We start from the raw sequence: 9,476 nt of genomic DNA, 5'->3' as shown, positions 1-9,476 counted from the left end.
GACATTTTCTAACTTTTACTGCTTGACTTTGCAACTGTAACACTCTTTTCACATAATTTTTTGTGTAAAATTATATAGACACATTAGAAGAGGACTGGGCTTTTAATTAGCCAATTTAAGTAATACAGAACTATACCTCCACCCACCTAATTCAATTGCCTTTATGAACCAGAATTGTGTTCTGTGAACTTGCGCATATAAATAACTAAGCCTTTGCTAATGAGATTTTTCTTCTCTCTTTTCTTCCTTGCTCTTCCTCATTTCAGTCAATAACTCAGGAAAACTACCTTCTTCCTTGAATACCTCCCCATTTCTATAAATGCTATTAACCTTGTTCCCAACAGTATCAACCATACCTTTGCCATTCCCCATTCCCTTATCTGCCGCTCTCTAGCACTGGACTCAAGCAGCACTTACAGTTCTAAGCCAGGAGTGTGAGGGTATGTGTAAGCAGCCCTGAAAATATAATTCTAAGACTTCAAAAGAACTTTTGGGATGAAACTGGAAAAAACAGCTGACACCATCAAATACATTTTAACTTCTGTTTGAATAGGTTTTTCATGTAAATGAAAAATCAGACCCTGTGTACTTTTTTTGTTTCTTTGTTTTAATATTATAGTGGGATACTAGCACCACTACAGTAAAGGTTGAGACTAGCTTATTGTTTATTAATCTATTGTAGTCTTTTCTTTGAGTTAAACACCTTCTTTCTGCAGTGTGGCTGAGATGGGGGTGCTTTGTGTATGCCTAACTTCTATTGCCTAGAAAATCACAGGAACAACATTGCGATCCACAAACCCCGAGTTAGACACCTAGGCTCACTATACAACGAATGGGCAGACAGAGGCACTATAGACTGAGATCCACTCAAGGTGAGGAGCTGCCTAAGCTAGCCAGTGAGAGATGCTAACAAGGGAGGCACCTATATCTGCTTGGTGATCAACAAATGGGAAACCATTTCCTAGAGCAGGGATCGGCAACGTTCGGCATGCAGCTCGCCAGAGTAAGCACCCTGGCGGGCCGGGCCAGTTTTATTTACCTGCTGCCGCAGCAGGTTCGGCCAATCGCGGCCCCGACTGGCCGTGGTTTGCCATCCGGGGCCAACGGGGATGGCGAGAAGTGGTGCGGGCGAGCCATGTGCTGGCCGCGGCTTCTTGCCGCCCCCATTGGCCCGGGACGGCGAACCGCGGCCAGTGGGGGCCACGATCGGCCGAACCTGCCACATCAGCAGGTAAATAAAACTGGCCCGGCCCGCCAGGGTGCTTACCCTGGCGAGCCGTGTGCCAAATGTTGCCGACCCCTGTCCTAGAGTCAGGCAGCTTGGGAGCCTAAGCAATTTCTTGCAGAGTTAGGTACCTGCCTCACTCCACACAAAATGGCAAGAGGAGGTGGAGTAAGTGGGAGAAAGGAAATATCAGTAACTCCATTTTACAGATGGGGAACATTGGGGAGAAGGGGAGAGAAAGAGAAAAAAATTATATATATATATATATATATATATATATATATATATATATATATATATATATATATATATATATATATATATATATATATATAACTCTGTAGTCTACTTGTGGGTAGGGCGCCCATGTGGGAGGTCCAGTCCCCCTTCTTCAATCTCTCTAATTATTTATCCATAGTGGAACAGCTTCAACAGAAGAGACTGAAGGAACCCTACATCAGAATATCTCTCAGTGCTCTCCTGAGAGGTGGGAAAGCCCTGTTTAAATCCTCTCTCCCCCTAAGGTATACGGGGGAATTGAACCTGTGTCTCCCACATCTCAGGTGTGTGCTCTAACTACTGGGGCAAAAATTTTAAAGTGGGCAGTGGTGGCAGCAGCACCACCATTTCCACCCAGATTTTGAATGGGATCTGATCTGTTAGGCCCTGCTGAACCTGCCTACCAGAACAGGCACCACACACAACTTAAGAGGGCAAGTGTCCATCCTTACCTGGTTGAAGATCGCTCTCGGACTTAGATAGGAGACAGGTGACTGGATGCTTAGACTGAGGCAGCGGTGCAAGTGCCCAGAGGCAGAAATTTAGAAAATGAGTGCGTTTAGGTGCCTACAAGATTCAGCAGGAGTTTTGAGGATTACAGTGGAACCTAATCCCACATTTAGGTGCCTAAGTCCCTTTGTGGACTGAGGCCCAAGACTTCTCAGTTCTGTTACAGGATCTGCTACTGACTCACCCTGGGCCCTTGAAGAAGACACTGAAGCCAACATTTTCAAACTTGGGTGCCTACATTTAAACCCCTAATCCAGCAACACATATACCCTTTGAATAAACCATTTAAGCCTGTTCTTAAAGTTCAGCAATCAGCACCAAAAGAGTCAGTACTTTTTTGTTTGTTTTGTTTAAAGAGGTGTCAAACTCCCACAGACTTCACTAGCAGCTGCAGTTACTTTGCTCCTCCTGAAAACCAGGCCACTTATTTAGGTGCCTATATACAGATGTAGGGGGCTAACTTTAGGTATCTATATTTCAGAATTTCAGTAATAACTTCTCTGTGCATAAATGTTTTCACTTGTAAAATAGGGATAATACCCATATGTCTCAAAAGGGTGTTACAATACTTAATAGGTATTAATTAAATAATTAATGTGATAGAGTTCTTCAAGGCCCTCTAATGGAAGGCAAAAAAATATAATTATTGAACCTCATACTCGGACATCAAATGTGACTCTTTGAAGGACACACAGAAAGATCACAATCATGGCCCTCATTCCATTAATGTTGTCAATAACATTTCACTAAAAATGTCCCTAAGTGACATTTAAGTCTCTCTCAGGTTCATACCTTGTAGCTGTACTAATGCAGACACGTTTTTATTTTTGGAAGTGTTCCGACAGTGTGTGTTAAGATTATATAGTCACTCACTGAATTTTATCTGGTTAAAATAAAATCAATCAAAATAAATATTAAAAGTTTCATTTTTAATAAAATGACTTAGTTCCTTGAATTTTCATCAAATGAAGCAGAATGCCACATTAACTAGTGATTGAATTAAGTGGAAGGCACTGTGAGATGCACCATAAGTGCATGACTGGTATGAAATATCTCCATGAATGAGGAGCAAAGACAGAATAAATGACTGATGCTTGCAAAAATAATTATAAGACTCTCAAACATCTATACAAATTTTTCAGAAACAAAATATAAAAGTATGCTTTATGGTTTAGAAAGCCTTGTTGTCTAAACAGGAACCCAAACAAAACCCTGTTTCTGCCTTTCTGCTGAACACTCCAAACCCAGTATAGGGTGTTTATCGCAGGCTAAGGGAAATAAATATTTGTAGGAGCCTCTTGTTTAAAACACGGGCAGTACATCACTGGCACCAAGACATATCTTCATCTGTATTAACTTAGATACTCAGGGTTTACTCAAAAACACTTGATTTGTGGCAAGTCTGCCATGCTTTCTGACTGGTTATCCACCACCTGAATATAAGCTGGTTGTCAAAACTCTTGACAAGACTGCCTGGCACATAAAGAGGTATCAGACACAGTACTTGAGGCCATATTAGTCATGCAGATAGGATATCTTATTCCTGAGCATACGCTAATAACCCTCTTTAATCTTCCAATATAATCAAAACTGCAGTTATGACATTACGATCATAACACATCTTGTGAGCAAGAGATATCTGTTTTGGATTGATTGCTATCTGATAATTGATAAGACATCATGAACTAAACAATGATACTAAAGAAACACAAAACTTCAAAGTGTATACAAAACATTTTTCTTTTAAATGAGATATTTTATCAACAAACCTTTGTCTCATCTTTCTGAAATCTGAATTTTAAACTGCAAATCAACTCAATCTCCCTGGAAAACAGAATGAAAAGAACATGTCACAAAATTACCACGTTAAAGCAGTTAAATATCAGTAAAACAATCTGGAAAAAACAAACTATGCTCCAGAAAGTGCTTAGAACCTATTCCAAACCTTGCTGAACATTTAGATTAATTCCAAAATGTTACTGTTGGCTGTTCATTTGCTTCTTTCTATTCATAAACACGCCATAAACATATGTTTATAACTGTATATTAAAGCTTTATGAATTATTATTTATTACAGTAGCAAGGCCCCAATATCACAGAGTAAGGCCCCATTGGCAGGGCCGGCGCAACCCATTAGGCGACCTAGGGCGCTAATATTTAGGGGGCGGCGACCGGATCTTCAGCCGCCCCGGTTGTCGGCGGTATTTCGGGGGCGGGACCTTCTGCCGCCTCTGTCGGGGGCGGTATTTCAGGGGCGGGACCTAGGGCGACAAAAAAGCTGGCGGCGCTCCTGCCCATTGGACTATGTGCAGTACAAACACGTAACAGGAAGTCAGTTCCTGAGCAGAAGGAGCTCACTCATGCTCTAGGGTTATGCCAAGACACGAGCTGCAACAAGTAGATAAAACAAATGTGGGTGTGGGCAAGACAAATAACAGTGAAACAAGCATGTTTTGCATAGGTGACAGCTTGCCACCTGCCTAACCATTGCTAGACAGCATTGTTTTGGAGACTTCAGAGCAGAGATAAGTCTTCAGGAAGCATTTGAAGGAGAACAACATGGTGGCTTTATGGATTTTGCAATGAGTTTTTTCCTCCATGAATAAGAGGTGACACGGAGGAATACAAAAAGGTGTTAGTAGGAGAAGTGGACTAATAACCTTTCAATTCCAGAATCAGCTAGGTGGTGCCCGGGTTCAGATTTAGACAGCATCCACACACTGAAAACTGCTTTAAAAACTCGTCCTTTTCCACAGGAATGACTTTATTTAAAAAAAAAAAAACACCAAGATACCTTCTCCTAGGCACAGTTGCTTCTCAGGGTATGTCTTCACTACCGGCCAGATCAGCGGGCAGCGATCGATCCAGCGAGAATTGATTTATCGCGTCTAGTCTAGACGCGATAAATCGATTCCTGAGTGCTCTCCCGTTGACTCCTGTACTCCAGTTCGGCGAGAGGCGCAGGCAGAGTCGACGGGGGAGTGGCAGCAGTCGACTCACTGTAGTGAAGACACCGTGGTAAGTAGATCCAAGTACGTCGACTTCAGCTACTTTATTCACGTACCTAAAGTTACGTAACTTAGATTGATCCTCTCTGCCCCCCAACCCTTCCAGTGTAGACCAGGGCTCAGTTTCCTTCTTTGGGAAAGCTCAGCCCACAGCCTAGATTCTCTCCCCCTTGTATCTGGATGGAGTGCTGAGATATGAACAAGAATGAGTCAGCAAAAGCCACTTAACATTTTCCCCAGTAGCATCAACACCTTCAAAAATGGTAGGAGTGTTTCAAGTAAACACTAAAAGCCTGTTACACTGCTGTTTAAGTTTGATGTAGAGCAATGGCTCTCAACTTTTTCAGACTACTGTATCCCTTTCCGGATTCCCATTTGTCTTGCATACACCAAGTGTCACCTCACTTAAAAACTACTGCTTACAAAATCAGACATAAAAATACAGAAGTGTCACAGCATGCTAGTACTGAAAAATTGCTCACTTTCTCATTTCTACCACATAATTATAAAATATAAACATTGTACTTACATTTCAGTATATAGTATCTAAAGCAGTATAAACAAGTCATTATCTGTATGCAATTTTAATTTGTACTGATTTTGCTAGTGCTTTTTATGTAGCCTGTCGTAAAACTAGGCAAATATCTAAATGACTTGATATACCCCCTGGAAGATCTCTGTGTACCCCTGCTTGAGAACCAAGCATATTGATTTTAATATAAAACAGAAAACACTTGGCTCACTGGAAAATTCCTCCTACTCAGATAGAGTCCTTAGGAAAAATGATTCCAAAGGCTCCTTCTTCCAATCACTCCTAATTCCAGTGATTCCAGCAATGGGGACTGCAAGAGAAGTCACAGAACTAGATATACCACTTATTCCAGAACATGTTAGAGATCAGCCTGAATGGCATATTAGAAGTATGCAGCGTAAGTGGGGTTTCCCCTTACAGACACAGAAACCTACTGATGCCTCCATGCCAAACCCATCTAGGAGAAGCAGAGTAAAAAGAGAAACAGATATGGAAAATGTAAATAGTTTACCATTCAACAATGAAGAAACTAAATATTTCCTTGAGATCCACATAAAAAAGAAAATAATTCAGAAAAAATGGGGAACTTCCAAAAAAGTAGCAGAATCATTAAGAAAATGTATGCTCCTAGCACAACAGTTCCAAGAAGAGATCATGGCAGGAAATACAGGAAAAGCCCAAAATTAAGCCACGTAAATGTTAGAAGTCATGAGTTTCTCAAGTCCCTGGATATAAATTTCCTATTAGATGCAAGATTATTATGGTTTATCTGTGAAGGAAACTTATTGTGATAAAGTAATGCCAATATGTGCAATTCTTTTCTTGACTGGACAATGAATCAGTTCTTCATTTAGACTGTTATTTTTAAGGACGGCAGGGATTCAGGATTCATACACCAAGAGGGCAAGGAAGGTTACTCTTGAACATAGACAATCACTACTGAGACAGCTTAATTTTGCTTAGACTCATTGCACCAGGTAGAACCTTTTGATTTTGTCTGGCATCAGGAATCAGAAGGATCATACTTTACAAAATTAACCAAGGAAATACAACTTAATTTGGGTGTCTGGGATAATTCTCCTCTGAGGAGAATTAATAGGATTTCTCTGGGCATATCTACACTGTGTCTGGGAGCAAGCTTCCACGCCTGGATCCAGACTCAAGTGAGCAGAGGCTGCGCTAGTGTTCTTAAAACAGTTGTACAGATGGTGCTTTAACTTTGTGGCTGGGGCTGGAGCTCAGGCTCTCAAAGTTCCCCCAGCTTCAGAGCCAAATCTTCAGTGTCTATACAGCTATTTTTAGAGCACTTTGTGTCAGCCCCATTACCACAAGCCCATGGACCTGGGCTTGGAGTCTCACTCCCACATGATGCATAGAGTTTGAGTAGAGCAGCACGCCTGATTGTCGATTTATCCTCAGATATATGCTTAGGGAAGATCTATGGAGGTGGTTCTCAAACTGCAGGTCACGACCCAGTCCTGGGTTGAGGTGGCTCTGCTCAGTACTGCCAACCAGGCTGTTAAAAATCTCATCGGCGGTGCTGCCCAGCTAAGGCAGGCTAGTCCCTACCTGTTCTGACACTGCGCTGCGCCCTGGAAGTGGCCAGCAGCAGGTCCAGCTCCTAGGAAGTGGGGCCAAGGGGATCCTCACCCTGAACACTGGCTCCGCACTCCCATTGGCCCCTTCCTGGCCAATGGGAGCTGGGGGGGCAGTGCCTGCGGGCGAGAGCAGCATGGAGCTACTTGCCCACCTCCACCTAGGAGCCGGATCTGCTGCTGGCCGTTTCTGGGGCACAGCATGGTCTGCGGTGCTAGGACAGGAAGGAAGCCTGCCTTAGCACCCCCGCTGCAATGCTGACTGAGAGCCGCCCAAGGTAGACCTGCACCCCAACCCCCTGCCCCAGCCCCCCATCCCCAACCCCACCCAAGCATGCAGTCCCAGCCCAGAGCCCTGACCCCCTCCTGCACCTCAATCCCCTGCTCCAGCCTAGAGCCCCCTCCCACACTCTGAACCCCTCATTCCTGGCCCCACCCTGCAGCCCTCACCCCAACCCTCTGCCCCAACCCTGAGCCCCTCCCACCCCCCAAACCCCTCATTCCCAGCTCATTGGGTCACAGCCATCAACAATTTTCTTCCACTGGGTCGCCAGAAAAAAAGTTTGAAAACCACTGATTTATGGAGTTGGGATTGACCCTTGCTCTAGCACTAGAGTAGGGGTTCTCAACCTTTTGTTTTCTGAGTCCCCCTCCCCCAAAACACCTGCCCCCCAACATGCTATTAAAACTCCATGGTCTACCCGTGCCACAAGAATTGGTTTTCTACATATAAAAACCAGGGCCAGCACTAGGAGGTAGCAAGCAGGCCAATTGCCTGGGGCCCCACACCACAGCTACATTGTTCAGTGAGGTGCAGCCCTGGGGGTTTCACCCCATACACTGAGGCTTTGGCTTTGGCTTTCTGCCCTGGGCCCAAGCGAATCTAACACTGGCCCTGCTTGGCGGCCCCCCCAAAACCTGCCCACAGCCCACCGGGGGGGGCCCGACCCTGTAGAGTGGAATTTTTCAGTCTGAGGAAAATCTTAACACTGTGCAAAAGTAGTAGATGGATTTGTGCTGTGTCTGTACTTACGTACTAACATAAAAAGACTGACATCTACTGGCAAACAATAATAGTTATCCCATTTGTATATTCCATACAACAGGGACGGTGCAGAAAGCTCGCGACTGCAGCGTTTCTCAGGAAGTACCTACCTCCCCGCTGAACTCTGACTTCTGCCCCACGCAGACTGAGGCGGAAGCATCTCAAGTGACACCCCCACCCCCCCATTCCTACACCTCCACATAGACCCCTCACCCCAAAACCTGTCTCCCCCTTCTCCCCCAGGCACCCCCTTATCTCCCCACGTGTGCAACGTGAGTGTGCAACGTGAGTGTGCAAACCCCCCCCCCGGCTGCGGGCCAAGCGCTGGTCTCCCCGTATTCCCTTGACCCGTTCCCCTAGAATGAAGGGGACGCTCCGTGCCCCTCCCCCGGCTCACGTTCCCGCCCGTAACGGAACAAGGGGAGGGAATTTAACACCCGCGTCCCCCTCCCCCCCACAGCCTGGGCGGGAAACACCCCCTCACTCTCCGCACGCCAGAGCGTGAGCCGCCCCCGCGGAGCGTCCCTTGTGCCGGGCTCTGCGGGGAACGGCGGCGAAGTCCCCGAGCTCGCTAGTGGGCAGCGAGACAAGAGCGCGCTGGCAACAACACTGAGAGCTCGCGTTAACAAACCAGTGCGCATGCGTACTCGGACCACTGAAAGTGGGAGGAGCTGGAGTTACTAGATGCTGCGCACGCACTCGGAGGTATCTCAAGAGCACGCCCACTGTCGGGAGTGGTGCCAGCATATATAGCTGTCAAGCGGCGATTTTAACGCAGGCGCGGTGGCCAAGTGGTAAGGCGTCGGTCTCGTAAACCGAAGATCACGGGTTCGAACCCCGTCCGTGCCTGACCCACTTAATGCGGGTGGTTTTCCCGAGAAGAATTGCTGGGATCATTTTTAGGGGACTCTAGGAAAGCTCAGTACCATCCAGCAGAACCGAAAGATTTGGTACAGCCGCACCCAGGGTGTTTTCAGATACCTCCTTCTGTCTCCTGAAAACCCACATGTCTGTATGTAGCTCGCCCGTACTGCATTAGTCGCTGTCACTTTCCTCCTGACTATTCAGTCCAGGTCTATGCCGTATCTACCCAGCTATAACTGTCTCCATCCCTGTTTTCTCTCTGTACCTAATTTATTCTTATGCCTCCTTCACCCCAATTTCTTGGCACTCTCACCCAACATGCAGCAGATCCAATGCCCCTCAAACTGGAGAAATAAAGAGAGGTGGCTCTCCCAAGCCAGGTTGTAACAGCACTTGGGAGTTGTGTTTCTTTCCCTTA

The 9,476-nt window shown here is 45.5% G+C and overlaps 1 non-coding gene across 1 annotated transcript; it reads left to right on the top strand.

Annotated features, from left to right (window-relative positions):
• The first annotated feature begins 8,971 nt into the window (after nt 1-8,971).
• Nucleotides 8,972-9,043, top strand: TRNAT-CGU (transfer RNA threonine (anticodon CGU)). Its single transcript has one exon. It is a non-coding gene; the product is annotated as a tRNA-Thr (tRNA).
• Nucleotides 9,044-9,476: the final 433 nt, after the last annotated feature.

The sequence above is a fragment of the Malaclemys terrapin genome, chromosome 10 (genome assembly GCF_027887155.1).
Source record: "Malaclemys terrapin pileata isolate rMalTer1 chromosome 10, rMalTer1.hap1, whole genome shotgun sequence".
Taxonomy (NCBI): Eukaryota; Metazoa; Chordata; order Testudines; family Emydidae; genus Malaclemys; species Malaclemys terrapin.
This window is presented reverse-complemented; position numbering and strand designations above follow the sequence as displayed.